Source organism: Triticum aestivum, chromosome 2D, assembly GCF_018294505.1.
Source record: "Triticum aestivum cultivar Chinese Spring chromosome 2D, IWGSC CS RefSeq v2.1, whole genome shotgun sequence".
Classification (NCBI taxonomy): Eukaryota; Viridiplantae; Streptophyta; class Magnoliopsida; order Poales; family Poaceae; genus Triticum; species Triticum aestivum.
In genome coordinates, this window is record NC_057799.1 from 136,405,078 (window position 1) to 136,427,423 (window position 22,346).

Below are 22,346 nucleotides of genomic sequence, written 5' to 3' on the forward strand. Positions count from 1 at the left end.
AAGCTTAATGGGAAAGGAAGGGGTAAAGGTGGTGACGTTGCAGCAGCGACTAAGCATGTATGGTGGCTAACTTACGCAAATCAAGAGCGAGAAGAGAAGCAAATGAACGGTCGTGAACTAACAATGATCAAGAAGTGATCCTGAACTCCTACTTACGTCAAACATAACCCAGAAACCGCTTCCCGAACTCCGCCGAGAAGAGACCATCACGGCTACACACACGGTTGATGCGCTTTAATTAAGTCAAGTGTCAAGTTCTCTACAACCGGATATTAACAAATTCCCATCTGCCACATAACAGTGGGCACGGCTTTCTAAAGATAATACCCTGCAGGGGTGTCCCAACTTAGCCCATGATAAGCTCTCACGGTCAACGAAGGATATTCCTTCTCCCGGGAAGACCCGATCAGTCTCGGAATCCCGGTTACAAGACATTTCAACAATGGTAAAACAAAACCAGCAAAGCCGCCCGGATGTGCCGACAAATACCGATAGGAGCTGCACATATCTCGTTCTCAGGGCACACCGGATGAGCAAGACGTCGGGTTGGCATAGACCCTGGTTGCCCAGGGGGCGCCGGACATCGCTCGGTTTGGACCAGCACTTGGAGAAGCACTGGCCCGGGGGGGGTAAAATAAGATGACCCTCGAGAGAGCGACTCCCTAGGGAAAAGAAATAGGCTAGGCAAATGGTAAAACCAAGGTTGGGCCTCGCTGGAAGAGTTTTATTCAAGGCGAACTGTCAAGGGGGTCCCATAAATCACCCAACCGTGTAAGGAACGCAAAATCCGGGAACATAACACCGGTATGATGGAAACTAGGGCGGCAAGAGTGGAACAAAACACCAGGCATAAGGCCGAGCCTTCCACCCTTTACCAAGTATATAGATGCATTAATAATATAAGAGATATTGTGATATCCCAACATAAACATACTCCAACATGGAGCAATCTTCATCTTCACCTGCAGCTAGCAACGCTATCAGAGGGGCTGAGCAAAGCGGTAACATAGCCAAACAATGGTTTGCTAGGACAGGATGGTTAGGGCTGACATGGCTAAAATGGGAGACATGATATAGCAAGTGATAGGTAGCGAGCATGGCAATAGAGCGAACAACTAGCATAGCAAAGATAGAAGTGATTTCGAGGGGTGGTCATCTTGCCTGCAAGGTTCTCAGAGTTGTCGAAAGCTTGATCCTCGTAAGCGTACTCGACAGGTTCCTCGTTCACGAACTCGTCTCCCGGCTCTACCCAAGATAAGAACACAAACAAATGGAACCACAATCAACAACGAGAAATGCGCAAGCAACATGATGCAAAACATGTATGATATGCAAGATATGATATGCGATGCATATGCGTGCTCCGGAAGGAAAATGATGAACATGGCAGTAACTTGGCAAACCAAGCATGCCACTGGAAAGGTGAGATGATTTCGGTCGAAATCGATATAAAGATCACCGGAATCGGATGCACGGTTTGCAAATGGCAAGCAAAACAAGAATGACACGAATCTGCGATTAACAGCATGATAGCACTTAAAATGCAACAAGTAACAAAGCTACAGCACCCGAACATAGCAACAATGCACATGGAAGTAATCTACAGGATATGCTTGACAAAAGATGAACACTGAGCTACGGCTAGTTCACAGCATATCAAGCTCAAACAAGCATGGCAAAAGTGCAAAAGATTACAGGTTCACAGACTTGGTGAAAAACTGGACATGGCAGAAATCAGCATCAGGTAGCAATGTTCAGAGCACGAAATCAACATGCTACAGGAACTTAACGTAGCAAAAAAAGGCATGGAAGTGTTCTACTAAATGCACATGACAAAAGTCCCTTACTTACCATAAGCCAAAAAGGACCAGAAGATATGATGGCAAGCATGTAAACATAGCAAGTTTCGTTAACAGGTTCCAGACTTGGCAGAAAACAGAGCATGGCAAAAATATTAATATGTAGACCTCTTTGTGAGCTTGATGCACTCACTATAGAGCAATGCATGACAAACCAAGCATACCTACAGCCAGATGGCATGTTTATGAAGCTAACCATGGCAAGAACAATAGCATAACATGTATGGATCAACTACAATAAGTTTGGCAAAATTGCATATCATGTTAAGAATCTGCCAGAAATATTTTATAGCAAAAGTAGAGCAAGATTGAGTCATGCTATGACACTCCATAATTTCAAACAATTGCAGTAATGGATCAATTACAACTATAACTACAAAACATCCTTACAGAAAATCTCCAAAATATGCATGGATCTCTCTGTAGCATCAAGTTTACATGGCAACAAAATTACAGCAGACGAGGACTTAGAGAAATCACCAAGTCCCTGAAATCAGAAATATTACGGGACCTACTTTGCATGCTTGTGCTAGTCACCGCAGAGATTACAAAAATACATGGACTACACCACTGGGAAGATGGCATGGCATACTTCAAAACACATGTAGAGCTCATGCTCAAAAGATGCACAAAATAAATGATACAAAAATGACAAATCTCCAAGTTCTGTCAAGAACCAGAGAATAACAGCAACTAGCCCTCTTCCAACAGAGATTTGGGGATCAAGATGACCTCTAATGAACATGGTGCAATAGAACAAAATGTAGATCATCACGAGACGAACAAATTGACATATTACACGCGCGAATCGGAGCTACATGCATGAAGTTACGATGCTATGAACATGCACACATATTGATAAGAACTGGGGACTTAGCAAAATATCGGGGGGAGGGAAAAAGTCAACTACCGAAGATTGGATCGGGATCTCGCCGGATCCGAGCTCGAGCTCGCCGGAGCTCGGCCGGAGGGAGAGGGAGGAGGATCCGGCGACGGGAGAGGACGAGGCCGGAGGTGGCGCGGCGCCGACCGGGGAGGCGGTCGGCGGCGGGCGGCGAGCGCGCGGGCACCGGCGGCGGCGAGGAAGACGGCGAGCGCGGCGGGTCGGCGGGGCGGCGCCGGCGGCGCAGACGGCGCCGGCGGCGCAGACGGCGGCGAAGACCGGCGGGGAGGCGCGGGCGCTCGTGCAGGCGCGGGCGGCGGCGAACGGGCCCGCGGGCCCGCGGCAGGCTTCGCGGGCCGGCGTGGTGGAGAGGGCGGCGGCGACACGTGTCGCGGTCTGGTTGGCCGGGTGGCGCGGCGGACGTTGTCCGGCCGGAGCGGACGCGTCCGGCGCGGCGCGGAGGAAGAGGGTTAGGGTTCGTCTGCAGTTTCGTTTTTCGGGATGCCCACATATAAATAGGTAGAGGGAGCTAGGAGACTCCAAATGAGGTGCGGTTTTTGCCCACACGATCGTGATCGAACAACCTAGAGCATGGAAGAGAGTTTGGTGGGTTTTGGGCTGATTTTAGAGGGGGTTTTTGCTGGACACTCAAATGGACTTTGCGGTTGCCCGGTTAACCGTTGGAGTACCAAACGACCTCCAAATGGAACGAAACTTGACCGGTAGTCTCCGGGTGGTATATTAAGACCACTTGACAAGCCTCGGTCCATTCCGAGAAAGTTTGACACACACACACGAAAGAAAACAAGAGGGGTGCACCGGAGGAGATAGGAGCGCCGGATTGCAAAACGGACAACGGGGAAAATGCTCGGATGCAAGAGACGAACCCGTATGCAAATGCAATGCACATGATGACATGATATGAAATGCAGAAGATGACATGAAAAAATGCAACATGCAAGCAGATGACATGGCAACGACAGCGAATAACTGGCAGACACCTGGCGCATCGGATCCGGGGCGTTACATGCGCCCATGATGGTGCTTCGGCCACTGTTATTACGGCCACTGGTACCAGGGCAGTTGGGTTGGGAGGCGGCGGGTTGGAGTCGACCGCCGCTTGCTGCGTCGTTGAAGTCCCCGGGCCAACTGCTGCAGCCCCCGGCCCGGGTTCTGCAGCCCCCGGCCCGGGTTCTGAAGTCCCCGGGCCGGGTGCGACTGCTGTAGTCCCCAAGCCACCTGCCGAAGTCCCCGGGCCGACAGCTGTAGCCCCTGGGCCGGGCTCTGAAATCCCCGGGCCGGGTGCGACTGCAACAGTCGCCAAGCCGCCTGCCGAAGTCCTCGGGCCGACTGCTGCAGCCCCCGAGTCCGATCCGACTGTACCGGGAGCAGCCGGCATGAAGATGGACTCTGATTCCGGTGAAGGCTTAATAGACGGCTTGCGCAGGCACTGGAGGGAGACGCCGACTGGTATTGCTTGGCGGGTGGAGCCGATCCATGCCAGGGCATCAGCTTGTTCGTTGTCGGCTCGTGGCACGTGAAGGAACTCGCACCCGTCAAAGTATCCGCAGATCTGCTGGACGAGGAAGCGGTAGCTTGCCATGTTTGCATCCTTGGCGTCCCAGTTGCCTGACAACTGCTGGAACACCAAGTCCGAGTCACCGTAGCACAGCACTCGGCGGATGCCAATCTCTTTGGTCAGTCAGAGCCCGTGGACGAGTGCCTCGTACTCGGCCACGTTGTTGGAGGCGGCAAAGTAAATTTGCAACGTGTACTTGACCTTGTCGCCTTTGGGAGAGGTGAGGACGATGCCGGCTCCCAGACCGGTGCGCATCTTCGAGCCATCAAAGTGCATCTGCCAATGGGTGGAATCTGGCGCTGGCGGCAGGTACTGGGTCTCGGCCCAGTCGACGAGGAAGTTGGCCAGCGCTTGGGACTTGATGGCGATGCGGGGCTGGTAGAGGATGGTGTAGGGAGCCAGCTCGATGGCCCACTTCGCCACCCGGCCGGTGCATCTCTGTTGCCGATGATCTCAGCAAGCGGGGCGGTGCAGACAACCGTGATGGAGTGCTCTTGAAAGTACTGCTTGAGTTTCTTGGCGGCAAAGTACACGCCATAACACATCTTCTGGTAGTGGGGGTAATTCTGCTTGGAGGTTGACAACACTTCACTCACGTAGTAGACGGGCCTCTGGACCGGCTGTGCCTTGCCGTCTTCTGGGTGCTCGACCACGATGACGGTACTGACCACCCGGCTAGTGGCGGCGATGTAAAGAAACATAGGCTCCTTAGCAGACGGAGTCGCTAGGACAGGCGGCATAGTCAGCATCTTCTTGAGCTGGAGGAAGGCCTCGTCCGCCTTGTCATTCCACTCGAAGTTAGTGGTTTTCTTCATGAGCTGGTACAAGGGGAGAGCTTTTTCACCCAGCCGACTGATGAAGCGGCTGATGGATGCCAAGCATCCGGTGAACTTCTGGACGTCTCGCAGTCGGGTGGGCCTCTCCATCTGCTCAATGTCCTTGATCTTCACAGTGTTTCACTTGATGCCGTGTTCTAAGACAAGGAAAGCAAGGAGCTGACCAGCTGGGACTCCAAAGACACACTTCTCTGAGTTGAGCTTGATTTGAAAATGGCGCAGATTATCAAAAGTTTCCTTGAGATCTTCCAGGAGGGTGCCGTGCTTCTCCATCTTCACCACAATGTCGTCTACATAGATGTGGGCATTTCTGTCGAGTTGCTTGAGGAGGCACTTCTGCATGCAACGCTGAAAAGTGGCACCGGCATTTCTCAAGCCGAATGTCATGGTCAGGTAGCAGAAGGCTCGGAATGGTGTGATGAAGGCAGTCTTCAGCCGATCGGCCGAGTTCAGCTTGATCTGGTGGTAGCGGGAATAGGCGTCAAGGAAAGACAGCAGCTCGCATCCGGCTGTGGAGTCAATCATTTGATCTATCCGAGGTAGAGCAAATGGATCTTGGGGGCAGGCTTTGTTGAGGCTGGTGTAATCAATGCACATGCGCCACTTGTTGTTCTTCTTCAGTAAAAGGACTGGGTTGGCAAGCCATTCTGGAAAGAACACTTCCATGATAAAGCCGGCTACCAGAAGCCGGGCGATCTCTTCACCAACGATTCTTCTCTTCTCTTCTGACAGGCGGTGGAGTGGTTGTTTGACTGGTTTTGCATCTGATCTGACATGTAGCTTGTGCTCGGCGAAATCCATCGGAACACCCGGCATGTCTTTGGGTGACCATGCAAAGATGTCCCGATTCTCATGGAGGAAATCGACGAGCTCGCTTTCCTATTTGCTATCGAGGTTTGTCCCCACGATAGCGTGCCTCTCCGGGTGCTCCGGGTCCAAGGGTATCTTCTTGGTCTCTTTGGCCGGCTGGAAGGAGCCCTGGGTCTCCAACTCCTTGGGGTCTGGTGACAGGTCCGGCTGCTTGCTGGCCATGGCCACAACTCGGTCAAGGAGCTTCTTCTCATCGGCAATCACAAGGGACTCGGCCAGCCGGCTGCTGGCTGCTGCACATGTGACCGACTTCTTGTAGTTGCCGGCTATGGTAATAATGCCCTTGGTACCCGGCATCTTCATCTTGAGGTAGGCATAATGCGGCACCGCCATGAACTTGGCCAGAGCTGGCCAGCCCAGGAGCGCGTGGTAGGGGCTCTCCAGGTCAACCATATCGAACCAGATTGGCTCGCGATGGAAGTGATCTTTGTCTCCGAAGAGGACGTCTATCTTGATCTTGCCGATTGGTGAGCAGGAAAGGCCAGGTACAATGCCATGGAAGACGGTCCGACTGGGCTGGAGTTGTTTCTCTTTGATGCACAACTTCTCTAGGGTGTCACGGTAGAGGATGTTGATGCTGCTATCACCGTCTATCAGAACTTGGGAGAAGCGGCAGGCTTGCCTCTCCATTGAAAAGGTGGCATCTAGCACCATGGCATAGGAACCCGGAGAAGGCATCACTTCCGGGTGGTCTGCACGGCTCCTGCTGATGGGCCTCTCGGACCAATGCATAAACTCTGGGACTTCAGAGGCGACAGCATTCACCTCTCGGTGCTGCTGACGTCGGCTATGCCTGTCGTCAGCCACACTGGTGAAGATGACGTAGGGTCCGTGCTCTTCGGGGAACTCATCTTGGATTGCGCCGACTGGGGGGCCGCGGACTGCTGAGGGGGCGGAGCCGGCGGGCCAGCAGATGGAGGGGGCAGTCCTTCGCCCTTGGCAATGCGGGTGAGCCAATAGCACTTCCGGCTTGTGTGGTTGGAAGGCTTCGCGCCACTGTGGAACTTGCAGGGAGCATCAAGGGTTTTCTCGAAGGAGAAGGCGGGCAACCAAGAAGGCTTGCAGCCTTTCTGACACTTCGGTCCGGGCTGTCCCTCCGGCTGCTGATCTTCAACGATCGCCACTTGCCGGCTGGTGGAAGCTGGCTGCTAGGCTTTGCGCTTGTTGTTGTTCGACTGCTGGCGCCGACTGTTATCACCAGCCGGCGTTTGAGGAGCCGGAGGAAGCACCTTCCCGAACGAGTCCACCCGGAGCTCCAACTTCATGGAGGAATCGGCAGTGGCGTACTTGTCTGCTATGATCAGCAGCTCGTGGAGTGTGGCCGACTCATCGCAGAGGAGTCGGTGCTTGAGTAGGGTGCCCTCTCGGCACCCGGTAGTGAAGTACTCTAGGGCTTGCACCTCATGCACCCCCTCGCAGGAGTTGCGCAGTACGGCCCACCGCGTCAAGTACTCACGGGTGGACTCGGTCGGGCCTTGGATGCACAGGGAGAGCTGGCAGGGCTTGGGCGGCCGCTTGTAGGTGCTAGTGAAGTTGCGGATGAAGACTTCGGTGAAGTCCAGCCAGCTGTTGACGTTGTAGGGCTTGAGGTTGTTCAGCCATGTCCGGGCCATGCCCTGGAGCATGAGCGGAACGTACTTCACGGCAATGTGCTTGTTTTCGTTTGCTATGTTGACGGCTGTGGAGTAGTCAACCAACCAATCTTCCGGCTTCACGGAGCCGTTGTACTTGGGAGTGTCTCGAGGGAGTGAGAACCCTTTGGGGAAGGGCTCATTGCGAATGCGGGGGCCCAAACATGGCGGGCCGATTGCATCTTCTTCTTCTAACGCCAGGGATCGAGCTAGGAAGTCGATCCGGTGGCGGGCGTCATTCTCTCTGACTCCTTCACGGGGGCCTAGCCGGCCTCCGAGAGTCGGGTGCTCAACAGGCGGCGGGGAGGTGCGCCTCTCCCTGCGCGGGGGAGGCGGACGATCGTCCCGCCGTTCCATTGCTCGCGGGCGGACGTCTTGGTCGCGCTCAATGGTGATGCGTGTGCGGCTGCGGCTAACAGCCGGCTCTTGGTCTCTTCGGTCATAGTCGCCGCCTGTCGGTGTCCGGGAGGTCGCGCCGTGCTCTTGGCGAGGGGGAAGGTTCTCGGACTGCAAGCCAGGTTCCACCACGTAGTGGCCGGCTTCTTGTTGTGCGGCAGCCGCGTCGTTGAGCTGCTGGACGTGCTCCATCATGCAGCAACGCTCGTCGCCCTCCAAGTGGTCCAGCTCATCTGTTGCTGCCTAGGTGGCGTGCAAGTTCTCCATTGGCATGGCGTAGACTGGGCGGTCGGCCCCCGGCATGCTGGCAATGGCTGCACCGCGCTGCCGGACCGTGCCCACGCGGTTGGGTTCGCCAGCAGCCGGCGTGCCGCAAGCGGCGCGGTCGATCTCACGCTGGTAGGCTTCGTTGAGGCGCCTCATGGCCGTCAGCTTTTGGGCGCTGTCGAGGAGCAAGATGCAGAATGCTTCCAGCGTTGCTCCATCTGCGTTTCCCACCACGGGTGCGGACAAGCCCCGCACTGCCGTCTGCAGCGGGTCGTGGGCGGCCCCGTCGGAGGATCCATCGTGGCTGACGACCAGCACCTCCGTGACGGTGCTGGTGCTGGTGTCGCTGGTCGCAGGAGGGAGCGGGTCATCGATGATCACCACGTTGGTGGGAAAAGCATCGGGGGATGCCGCGTCGAAGTCGACAACATCGGGTCAGTGGAGCCAACCGACTCTAGGCCAGAGGCCGGCTCGTTGGCGATGTGGAGCTTGCCAAGGAGGTCGACGAGGCAGCTCTCGGAACTGACTGCTCCCGTGTCGGGCACAGGCTCGTCGGAGAGGCGGATCCCGCCGATGAGATCAGGGAGACAGTCGCGGCGCAGGCGGCTTCGGCGCCGCGCAGCGCGTCAACGCAAACGCTGTCGGGCATGTAGGGCTGGCTGCGCTCACCAGGAAGGAAGAGGGTTCCCATCCAGAACGTGTTTCCAGACGACGGTGCACCTTACCCCATGGTGGGCGCCAGATGTCGGGGATATCTAGCGACATATGCCAGGGGGTGGCTTATCATGGATGGGGACAAGAGTACGTCGCCGGGCTCTAGAAGCGGGAGTGAGCGAGACCGCATACGTCTGTGAATCTTACCCAGGTTCAGGGCTCTCTGTGGAGATAACACCCCTAGTCCTGCTCTGCGGGGTCTCCGCATGATGACTATGATCAATAGTGTGGCTACAAGTTGCTCCTTGAGCTGTTTCGGCTAGAGGAGGAAGAAGAACAAGGCTATCCCTACTCCTCTCTCTCTATGTGTCTGTGTGATCTCTAAGGCTATGAACAAGGTTCTGAACCGCTTGCATGGGGTCGCCTGGGGGGTTTATATAGGCCTACCCCTAGGGGTACAATGGTAATCCGTCCGGGTGTAGGACCCGGCCGTTAGTGTCTCTGGGCACCGGCTTCTCCGCTGGCTGCTAGGGACCGCTGCTTGGTGGGTCCCGCCGGCTGCCGGGGACTCGGCTGGCAGGTTGGGTCCACCGCCTGCGGGCCATGCCAACCGCTTTATACTGTTGCCTTGCTCCTAATGACGGAGGCTTTGTCGGGTGGAGCGTGGCTAAAGTCCCTCCGCCTGGCGGGCGCTCACTGTAGCCACACCATGTCTCATCTGATTAATGGTGCTCAGACTCCAAGGGGGGAGGGGGGCCGCCTACTGGGAGGCGGCCCACTCCCGTTGCCGCCTGCTGGGGCATTGCCTCCTTCTGGGGCTCGCCGATAGGTTGGGCTCACCGCCTGCGAGCCGTATCGACCAGTCGTCATGGGAGCATGGCTCCTCCTGACGTAAGTGATGTCACGGGCTGCGTGGCAACAGTGTCGCGCCGGGCGAGGGGTGTCCGCTTGGTACACCACACTGTGGCCACGCTCCGCCCTGGATTCGGGGTGGTAGGTCGCATTGATGCAACGCCCCGTCCCGTCGTGGTTATGTGGGTGCAAACTTTGAGGGGAAGAGGTGCCGCCTGCTAGGAGCCGGCCTCTTCGTGGCCGCCTTCTGGCGTCTCGACGCCTTCTAGCAGCCGGCCTCCTAGACCAGCCGACCCACGAAGCCGGTCGTTCGTCCAAGAGGTGTGAGGGGTGCAGCTAGCCCCGATGTCTTGAAATATCTTTGGGGGCCGATGAGGCTACCCGTGGTCATTTACTCCAACAAGTGATCTCCTATTTTAACTGAGATGATGGGCATGCCAACAACAGGTCTATGGTTATCCTTTTTATCAGGTTTGGCAATTCTAGCAGCTTCTTCAGAGAAGTAAATAACATGCCCATCCATATCTTCTTCCAAGAGATCTTTAACCATAGCAATACTAGGTTCTACTTTAATTTTTTCATCAGGTTTATGTGTTCTAATATAGCTTTTGTTAACCACAGTTGAAACTTTAGCATGTTCCTTTATCCTAACAGGGAAAGGAGGTTTCTCAATATAAGTAGTAGGAACAACTGGATCAACATTATAAAGTATAGTTTCGTCTTTAACTGGTACTGGTTCTTTGATTTCTTCTTTAATAGGTGGGTGATATTTAAACCACTTCTCTTTAGGGAGATCAACATGAGTAGCAAATGATTCACAAAAGGAGGCTACTATCTCAGAGTCAAGTCCATATTTAATGCTAAACTTTTGAAAAGCATCGGTATCCATAAAACATTTAACACATTCATATTTAATTTTGATACCTGACTCTTTACCTTCATCGAGTTCCCAATCTTCAGAGTTGCGTTTAATTATTTCCAAAAGATCCCACCGGAATTCAATAGTCTTCTTCATAAAAGAACCAGCACAAGAAGTATCAAGCATGGTTTGATCATTATGAGAAAGTCGAGCATAAAAATCCTGGATAAAATTTTCTCTCAAGAGCTCATGATTGGGGCATGAATATAACATTGACTTAAGCCTCCCCCAAGCTAGAGTGATACTTTCTCCTTCACGAGGCCAAAAATTATATATATATATATATATATATATATATATATATATAATTCTGATCACGATGAACTAGATGCATAGGGTAAATTTTTTGGTGGAACTCGAATTTCAATCGATTCCAATTCCAAGATCCAATATCATCGCATAGCCTATACCATGCCAATGCTTTTCCCTTCAAAGATAAAGGGAAAACCTTCTTCATAACCTCATCTCCGGGTAAACTTGCAAGCTTGAACAATCCACAAATTTGTTCTACATATATCAAGTGCATATCAGGATGTTTGGTTCCATCTCCTGCATAAGGATTAGCTAGTAGTTGTTCTATCATACCCGAAGGAATTGGTGACAGCCTGGATTTTGCCTTCTCTCTTTTTTCGGACTTGCTTTTGCCTTTGCGTTGGATTTGGGTTTTGAAATCAATTCAAATGGACTTATCACTTGGGCATGCCCTTGACTTTCACCCAAGTGACCTATCTACTTCTCATTCAATCTTATTTCTCTGAAAAAACCCCAAAATGGTCAAATGAATATTTTTCATAAAAGAAAAATATTCATTTTCTCTTCTGAAACTCATTTCAGAAACTAGTGCTCCAAAGCAACCCTCATTTTTATTGCTCCCAAAAATCTGAAATAATTCCTGAATATTCTTTGAACCATGGCCAACCTCCCCAAGCAAAAATATTGCATGACTTTTTGTCATATCTTTGCTGCAGAAAATCATTTCTCTTTTGGCCCAAAGATGCACATTGTACAGCAAGTGTATTTTTCCTTGATCCTTTGGCCCTGATTTTTCTTGAGCCTCTGCACCCTCCTAAGTAACCCTTAACCCGAGGAGATCAGCCCTAATGGCCATTTAGAAGCTATCCAAACATAGCAGCCAAGTTTCTGTCCAGAAACTTGCCAAGATGGTTGAGTCACATATGGTCGGCCTGGCGATGAGTCCTCATCTTCCCTAGACCTCTCACTGCATGGACTTTAGCCCAGACAAGGTTTGGCCGATCGTGGGTGCCGTTTTGACCATGCTAGGGCGGTGACCGCGTGTGGACACGGGGTCTGGCATGTGCTCGACGCGCTCTGCGTCGCGCCAACGCCTCTGTTCGGTGTGTGCTCGAGCCAGAGCTCGCCGACGACTGTCGTGCCGCGCCACCAGCCTCGACTCATCACCATTGACCCCACCTGAGCACTCGCCGACGCCGGAGACGCTGCAGCGAGCACGGGCACGTCGCGGCCAAAAGCCACAGTGCGCTCGTGCCCTTGTCTTCTTTTCCCTACCTCATGTGCTCGTCCGCAAGCGTGGACGGCTCCCGCCTATACACTGAGTCCTTGCCCCCTCTCACTGGTGCCTTTCATCGCCGTTCGCCAGTCTCCAGAGAACTCTGGTGGCGAAACATACACCCACTCGCTCCGGCTATATATAGAGCCGCTCCCTCCGCTTCGTAGCCTCACACCGCACCTCACAACCACCACAACCACGTAGGAGAGCCGTAGCCCGGTCGGGTAGGCCACTGGCCGTCGACCTCAACCAGAGATCGCCGGCGATCCCCGCATCCCAACAACTCTGCTCTAGAGCCTCTCGAGCTCAATCAACCTCTCGGGCGCATCGTTGGGGATCCATTGGTGTCGCCTGGGCGCAGCTGAGCCCCTAGAGTCGCCTCTCGTGGTCGCCTTCTTCCTCTCCGGCAAGCCCCGTCCGCCACCGCCGCTTGCGAGCTTCGTTGCGAGCAACTCCGGCCATCCCCCAGCACGCCACGGGTACGGGCAGGTGCGCGACGACCCCCTCTCCACTTCTATCCCTCTGCTTTCACCCAAGACCCACTCATCGCCCGCGTAAGCTCCGACGGAGAGCCGCCGCGCTTTGTTGCCTCTCTCCCCCTCTCTCTCCTAACTGGTGGGGTCCGATGTCAGCCTCTCCACTCGCACCCGAAGCGGTACAAGTGGAGGCATATTCTGTCTTTACACCATCGACGTCACCCCCCCCCCCCGGGGTTTTCTGATTTATTCAAATTAATTCAAATATTTGACCACAACTTTGACCAGTGATAACTCCAAGCACATAAGTCCAAATGAGTTGATTCTTTTTGCATTATGTTAGTTTCAGAAAGCTCTAGCAGCACACCAAAATGTGGAATTTTCCTTGCTATCTAGAATTTCTGGTGATTTTCATATTGGTTTCTGATTTTTTTATGGTTTTTAAATATTTTCAGAAGGAGGAACTTGCCTTGAAGATAACCAGGAGGAGTGTGACCCTCCTCTGCACTAAGGCAAGCCACACCAGCATTTGGATGGTGTCATTTCAATATCTATGATTTTTCTACTTAAATATGAGTTCTTATATGCATTTAAAAATTTGTTAAATAAATATGGTTGCTTGCTAGCTTCTTTGTCATGCTTGAAATGTTTTTTAAGTTACTGGTTGAATGCATGGACTAGTTTGGTCTAGTAGAATAATTTTTTTGCCTTAGTTACATTGCTATGATAAGTATTGATAGTTATTTTTGTTAAGTGATATTTTCATATAAATTATGAGTTAATCAAAATATTGCATGATAATAAAAATGAGGTAGAACCAGTAAAGTTTAATTATGAGTAGTGCAAGAAAGTTATGTTGATAAGTTTGATCCGTACATGGAAGTTGCATGATTTGCGTGTCGATTAGTTACATGATCATGGCATCGTATGACTTGGTATATAAATTTTTATTTTCAAGTTAAACCCGTTAATAGTCCAACTTGAATATACCGTTGATCAAGTCATGGTGCCACGGAATCGGGTTTTTCTCAGTGCGACCTCATTTACCTTGTGGGAGGTCCTGATTCGGTCCTTTGTTGTGCCTCTCGCCAGTGCCTCCAACGAGGGAAGGTTATGGCGTGCATACCCTGACCCGGTAAGCAGACATAGCCTTGTGTGCCCTTTTTTTATGGTACCTTGTCCCTGTTTGGGGCCGTCTTGCCACGACGGTGGCCGTTGGTGCCTTTGGTAGGCATGGGGCCACCCAGGACATAGCCCTGAGAGGGAGTTTGTCGGAGTGGCCGGGAGAGTGTCATGACAAGGGGAGGGTTTCATCGGAATGCCGTTGGTCCACCTGAATGGGAGTGCGAGGCCTTGGGTTCCGTGGTGTGTGGGTAAAGTGCGCTACCTCTGTAGAGTGTATTAAATCTATCGATAGCCGTGTCCTCCGTTATGGGCACAAGTCGGGAGTAAGTCACACCATGGATCAACTTTTATAATTAATCTTGCACACTTAATAACTGTTGATGGCACTGGTTTTGTGAAGATTCTGGAGATCATGAGCTGATCATGAGTGATTGGTTTCAGTTGTGATCCGGGTACGATCACTGTTTCGTTACAAGGTAACCCGTCTGGTAAGCGAGTCCGTGGGACTCGGTGCACATGTTGGTTTCACCGCATTAGTAGCATTACTTGCATTGCATTAACCTGAATAATTGTCAAGATATTGTTTGTCATTGTGCTTATGTTTGTTGTGAGCTTGCAAGTACATTCAATGTACTGACCTGGCGTGTCATGCCAGCTTTCAGGCAAGTCGTTTCGCATCGGAGAGCTTCCCGCGTCTAGGCTGTGTCCACGTCGGTGTCCCTGTGCTATGGAGTTCCACTTCGTCGTTCTTCCGCTGCCGCGTAGTTTGTGTGATCGAGGCCCCTTCATGTTCATTAAATAATGTACATACTGTTCAGCCGCACCGTGTGTGCCGCTTGGCCTCTTATCTCGATGTAATATCAAACCTGTGTAATCCGCTAGCATCAATAAAGCGGTTGTTTCCGTACCATGTTGTTGTGTGTTGCTGGAAGACTTGATCTCTGGGCTGGCAATGCAAGGTAAACCGGTTGCTCTGAGCCGGGGTGCCACAGAATTTCATATTCAATATCTCAGTAGGTGCAGTAGGTTGAGGGGTAGCTAATTGTGGTTCCGGTCGAGGTGAAGATACCCCAAACGAACCCCTCAAAGGATTGTTTTCCATAGTAACAAGTGACAATAAATATTCAGCACACTATATAAATGTTTCCTTACCAAATTCCACTTACCAAAGGCGCTTCACTCCCCGACAACGGCGCCAGAAAATAGCCTTGATGACCCACAAGTATAGGGGATCAATTGTAGCTCTTTTCGATAAGTAAGAGTGTCGAACCCAACGAGGAGCAAAAGGAAATGACAAGTGGTTTTCAGTAAGGTAATGTCTGCAAGTGCAGAAATTGTAAGTATCAGAGTAGTTTGATAGCAAGATAATTTGTAACGAGCAAGTACCGATAGTAGTAACAAAAGTGCAGCAAGGTAGCCTGATACGTCTCCAACATATCTATAATTTATGAAGTATCCATGTTGTTATTTTATCATGCTTGGATGTTTTTCAATCATTTTATAGCAACTTTATATCATTTTTTGGGACTAACCTATTGACCCAGTGGCAAGTGCCAGTTGCTCTTTTTTGCTTGTTTTTTACATCGCAGGAAATCAATATCAAACAGAGTCCAAACGCAACAAAACTCCACGGGGATTTTTTATGGGCCAGAAGACATCCATTCGGCCAGAGTAGCACCTAGGGGGCGCCCCGAGGGGGGCACAACCCACCAGGGCGCGCCAGGCCCCGCTGGCGCGCCCGGGTGGGTTGTGCCCACCTTGGTAGCCTCCCGCACCCCCTCTTTGCACTATAAATTCCCAAATATTCCGAAACCCTTCGGGGTTAACCTAGATCAGAAGTTCCACCGCCGCAAGGCTCTGTATCCACCAAATACCAATCTAGCTCTATTTCGGCACCCTACTGGAGGGGGGGAATCATCTCCGGTGGCCATCTTCATCATCCCGGCGGCCACCATGATGAGGAGGGAGTAGTCCACCTGTCGGTGTCAAAACCGGCAGATCTCGGGTAGGGGGTCCCGAACTGTGCGTCTAAGGCGGATGGTAACAGGAGGCGAGGCACAATGTTTACCCAGGTTCGGGCCCTCTCGATGGAGGTAATACCCTACTTCCTGCTTGATTGATCTTGATGATATGAGTATTACAAGAGTTGATCTACCACGGGATCGTAGAGTCTAAACCCTAGAAGCTAGCCTATGGTATGATTGTTGTTGTCCTACGGACTAAACCCTTCGGTTTATATAGACACCGGAGGGGGCTAGGGTTACACAGAGTCGGTTACAAGGGAGGAGATCTACATATCCATATCGCCAAGCTTGCCTTCCACGCCAAGGAGAGTCCCATCCGGACACGGGATGAAGTCTTCAATCTTGTATCTTCATAGTCCAACAGTCTGGCCAAAGGATATAGTCCGGCTGTCCGAGGACACCCTAATCCAGGACTCCCTAAGTAGCCCCTAAACCAGGCTTCAATGACGATGAGTCCGGCGCGCAGATTGTCTTCGGCATGGCAAGGCGGGTTCCTCCTCCGAATACTCCATAGAAGATTTTGAACACAAGGATAGTATCCGGCTCTGCAAAACAAATTCCACATACCACCGTAGAGAGAATAACATTTCCACAAATCTAATCAGCTGACGACTTTTCATAACGTGACATCATACCACGGCCTAATCATTATTCGAACCGTTTTTCTCAATCAACCTGCCACCACACGTTTTGCGAGGCCTTTTTATTGGCACGTCTTGTCGACGCAGAGATCGTGTCCCCCTTATTACGGGATTCTCATCAATACGGATGTGGGTAACCCAATCGTGCCCGTTGGTATGACTCCTCGATTTTAGGCAAGTCCCAAACGGCCACGAGGAGGACGCTTGATATTCACCCTCTTTATAAAGAGGCCAAGGCCTGTCCTTTTTCTTCTCGTACTCGATCGAATCCTTCCCCCGCCTCGAGTTTCAACACCCAAGGCTCAGGTCAGGCGCTTCGGACCTTCAAACATGTCCGGATCCAACCTTCAAGGGCGGTGGATGCCCTCCTCTGTCACAGAGGAAGACATCAAGAAGCTAAGAGAGGCTAGGTACTTGACCGCTGAAATCTCGCACAGGCTACCTGCTCGAGGGCAGGTCATTCCCACTCCCGAACCCGTTGAGAGCGTCGTATTCATCTCTCACTTCCTCCAAGGGCTAGGCCTTGTGCTAGATCCCTTTGTTAGGGGGCTCATGTTCTATTACGGGCTGGATTTCCATGACCTGGCCCCGGATTCCATCCTTCACATCTCGTCGTTCATCGTCGTGTGTGAAGCCTTCCTCCGCATTACCCCACACTTCGGCTTATGGCTCAAGACCTTCAATGTGAAGCCGAAGATGATTGAGGGGCGACATGCAGAGTGCGGAGGTGCCGTAATAAGCAAAGGCGCCGATGTTCCATGGCCAAAGGGTTCCTTCCCGGAGGTGTCCAGTTTATGGCAACGGGAGTGGTTTTATATCACAGCTCCCCGGGGTACCAAGTGGGTAGCCACCCCTGCCTTTCGCTCGGGCCCCCACCCACAACTAACATCACGGATCAACAAGGGGCTGGACTGGGGGCCAGTAAATGATGTGCCGATATTGCAGAGTCGCATCCGAGATCTCCTCGAGAGAGATGTCAGCCTGGTCACGGTAATGCAAGTCATGCTAGTTCGTCGAGTCCCACCTTGCAAATGTCGACCCCTCCATATGTGGGAGTTCAACCCGGAAGGACCGCGAGATACTCAGCACTTCCTCGGCATGACGCTCGAAAAGATGTACAAATTGTTCTTCGGACCAGAAATAAGGTATCCGGACACCACCGAGGATGCGGGTCTGAGTTGCAATCATCCAGATACCCAAGTAAGTAGTCCCGTGGCTGAACACGTTGTCTTTTAATTTATCACAACATCATTCTGAAAATTCACCTTTTGACCAGGACTGGATAAAAAAGGCGAAGATGATCAGGTGTCCGGCCCCCCTTCCCGAGGGCTCACCGGATCCTGTACTAGCCAGGATGCTTGAGCTTGCGCCTTATCAAGCGCCATCTGGGGAGGGTAAAGGGAGGAACAAAGAGGCCGAGAGCGAGCCTCACTTACTATTCATCCAGACCGGGGGAATCAGTGCCTCCTCGAAGGAGGATAACCGGGGGGAAGAATCTAAAATTCCCTCTCCCCATGGAAGGAAGAGGACCGCCTCTGAAGACTTGGAAGTAATGGTCTGCAAGCAAGGGAAGAATCCTTTGTCGGAAGGTCCTACCCCGGAGGGTACCCTTGCCGCACAGTGCCCGCAAGGGGATCAGCCCTCCACCGAGCTGTAAGTAAACAAAGAGTACTTAATAGTAAAAATATCATGCTTTACTTTTGAGGACAATAACTGAAGCATATATCTTGTAGTTCGGATCGTAGCCCTTCTCGACAGAGTTCGTCTTCGGGGGAACTTCTTCCGGAGATGACGGAGAGTGAAACACCTCCCCATGCCTCCCCGCCTCATGAGGCGGGCGACCCTGAGGTGTCGTCACGGAGGATTTCTCCTGATCCGCCAAGGCCAGAGGGTAATCCTTGGGCCACCCGAAGTCAGGAGTATTCGGCTCCTAAGGAGAGCAACAGAAAGAGGCCGGGACCATCCGGTGCACGACCCGACGCACTGAAGGATCTTCTGGAGCAAGAAGCTATCTCAGAAGTGCATCGTACGCTAATGGGTACGGTGGTTGAGAGGATTTCATCTGCCGAAAGCGGGCTGCATTAAGCTTTTATGAGCCTGCTGAGAGGCTTTGAGGTACGCAAAGTAGTATATGTTTTTGATGGTACCGCACATGCTAGGTGTGCCATATGCAGATAGTAGCCCTTGAGACTCTGGTTGTTGTCGAAAATGGCGGCAAACAGAGGATCATAGTCCCAGGTAATAATCATGCCGCCTTCATGTGCAGGTGGCGGAAGGTCCGGTGGCTAGCCGGACTGGTGAGTTTGCCGAGCTGAAGCGGCAACTTGATGCAGCAGATGCCGACATCGTTCTTGTAAACAAGCGGCTCTTCGAGGCACAGGGTATGTGATTTCTCCAGCGATCAACACATAGTAAGAGGAGCATGATGCTAGTATCATTAATATGTTGTGACTGCAGGTGGCGCTGCCGCCGTGGAGACCCTTCGGGCGGAACTTGCCCGTGCCAAGGAACAAGCCAGGAAGAGTGATGCGGCCGCTCTAAAGGCGGTCGAAGAGCTGAGAGCCGAACAGGCTGCACATTGCCAAAGCAAGGATAAAATAGCCAAGATGGTTGTTGAATTGAAGGATGCCGCCGACCGTTACGAGCTTCTTGAAAAGGAAAGTCGAACGAAGATGATGGACCTGGAGAAGGCCATGGTAGTGTCCTAGGACGCCCGCTCTAAAATCAGAGCGGCGAAGGAGGAGCTGCGTCAAGCCGGGGATATTGCGGCTAGGAAGCCCTTTTTGTTGCGGACGAAGTTCGGAGATCCTAAGTATGCCCCTCTTGATCAACTATGGAGTTCTGCAGACGCATACGTGGATTTGGCAGCGAGTGCTGCTTATGCGGCCGAGTATTTCAAAGATCATAAAGATCATGAAGTGGAAAAGCTGTTCTGGTCACGGTTCAATGTTCCAGTGCGCCCGCTGCTGTTGAATGAGCGAATGGCCGAGTTGGCCGAGCTCCATAGGTTGTCCGGGCTTGCCATGAGGTTTGTTGTGGATCATCTGTGGCCGGAAGGGCCATGGCCGAATAGTTATTTTAGTTTAGTGCAACAGTTCCTTGGTGCTGTGCCGCGCGTCGACGCTATGAAGAGGTCGGCGTGCATAGAGGGTGCGCGGATGGCTCTTGCACGTGTCAAGACATACTGGGCAGAGATGGAGGCCACCGCTATTACAACCCAGAGTTCGGCCGTGGGTCGAGTATCGGCCGAGCACTACTTTGAAGAAGTCCTTGAAGGCGCTCGTTTAATAGAGGCTCAGTGCTCGAAGAATATTATGTTCTAGTGACATGTATTCCCATTGTAAGAACAATGTTTATTAAATTATAAAGGCTGTGTTTATACTTTTGCCTGAAAGTATGATGATGCCTCCCGTGTGGCCATTTATGTATATATGTATATAACCTGAAAGTTTGCAGTCGTCGGCTTCAGTCCCCACGCATATAATGCGGGGGTGTTCGCAAAAAACGCATATTCACACTTGATCCAACGTCTTGGTCCATTAAGGAGGTGATAGCACAGCGAACGAGGCAATCGGACTATATTGCTTTAACACTTTCACTTAGCCATAGGAGTTTGACGGTGGGACTACTATATAGCCCCTGGTACCTCCATGCTCCTCCGAATACGGGGCGCGTACATACATGACCGGGAAACGGCCCTTCGTTAATGCGGAGGAATCCCAAAGATTCCGCTAAGTCATCGAGTGGTTGACCAGTCTCGCGCTTTATCATGACAGTCAGTTTTCGGCTTTCTCTACTGAGGTGCTCATCCGGATGAACCAGGGCACAATCGCAGTAGTTCTCCCGGTGCCACCTTAGCCGATAGAGCGGAACGTAAGGTAGCAAAACACGGGAGCCGGGCATTCCCAACATTTGACCAAAGACATGATTCGGAGCTGATGCATATAAGGCCAAACTCACGACGCCGAACACTCCCTAAGGTATTCGGTCTTTATAACATATGCCGGGCTGAGTAATGCCCTTGATAAGGAACCCCGAGTGTCCAGGTACATGCAATGTTCTGACGTGGCGAAATGCCAATAACGTCAGCATCCTTCTCAGTTGTACTGAGTATCCGGAGGATGTGAACAACAAGAGATAGTAAAAAAGGTTTACCCAGGGTCTTAATCTAAAAAGAAACCTTTGAGCGGGTCCCTGCTGCACGTCTGCGCATGTGTCTCCGTTGTGCCATATCCTGGAAGCGTGTACCACGATTGTCGTCTGTAAAAGAGAAGAACTTAGGTGAAAGTATTCGTGCGAAAAATTGGTTATTCTCGATAAACCATGAAAATTCAAGATAAGTAAAGTTGAACCGAACTAGCCATGTTTACACGCGGGAAGCCCCTGGTATCGCCTATGAGGGTAAATCAATCAAACCAATCTTAGGTATATCTAAGCTGTTACAGCTAGTGATGTGTCGGACTCGTCTAGCCGTGTCCGCGGTCTTGACGACCGATCGTTTATTCTGGTTGGAGAGGCTGTTTAGTGTTCGGCTGCTAAAGCTGCCACACGTTCTTCCGCGCATAAGGAATGCTCGATATTTCCGCTAATTGTGATGATGCCACGTGGACTGGGCATCTTAAGCTTAAGGGAAGCGTAATGCGGTACTGCATTAAAACGAGCAAAAGCTGCTCTTCCGAGTAGTGCTTGATAGCCACTTCGAAATGGAGCGATGTCGAAGATTAACTTTTCGCTTCGGAAGTTGTCGGGAGAACCGAATACAACCTCTAGTACTAGAGAGCCCGTGCAGCGGGCCTCTGGGCCTGGTATTACTCCCTTAAAGGTAGTATTACTGTGGCTGGTTCTTGTCGGGTCTATCCCCATTTTGCGGACTGTGTCCTGATATATCAGATTAAGACTACTACCACCGTCCATAAGGACTCATGTGAGATGGTATCCGTTTATTATTGGGTCTAACATCAAGGCAGCCAATCCTCCGTCCGGATACTTGTCAGGTGATCCCTGCGATCAAAAGTGATCGGGCAGGCCGACCAGGGGTTGAAATTAGGGGTGACGGGCTCTACGGCACGTGTGTCTCAGAGTGCATATTTGCTTCTCCTCTTCGTCACGTAAACCATGTTCACTGCTTTGACCTCTGGTGGAAAAAAAATTTGTCCCCCAGTGCTTTGATGTCGAGGCTCGTCCTCGTCTTCACTTGGTGTCTCCCTCCCCTTGTGTTCGGCGTTTAGCTTACCGGCCTGCTTGAAGACCCAGCATTCTCTGTGGGTGTGATTTGCGGGTTTATCGGGGGTGCCATGAATCTGACATAATTTGTCTAGAATCTTGTTTAGGCTTGACGGTCCATCTCTGCTGCCTTTGAAAGGCTTTTTCCGCTGACCCGGTCGAGAGCCCCTGAATCCGGTGTTTACCACCATGTTGTCTGGGTTGTCTTCGTTATTTTGACGCTTGCTTTTACTGCGTCGTGGTTTTCCGTTGCCGTCCCTGACTTCGGATGTGCCTGGGTCGCAGGTGCTACTACGGGCTAGCCAGCTATCTTCGCCCGCGCAAAATAGGGTCATTAGGCTTGTCAGAGCTGCCATTGTTCTCGGTTTTTCTTGGCCGAGATGTCTGGCGAGCCATTCGTCTCGGACGCTGTGTTTGAAAGCTGCTAAGGCTTCAGCGTCCGGGCAGTCGATGATTTGGTTCTTCTTAGTGAGAAATCTGTTCCAAAGCTTTCGGGCTGACTCTCCGGGCTGTTGAATTATGTGACTTAAATCGTCTGCATCCGGAGGTCAGACATAGGTCCCTTGAAAATTAGCCCTAAAGG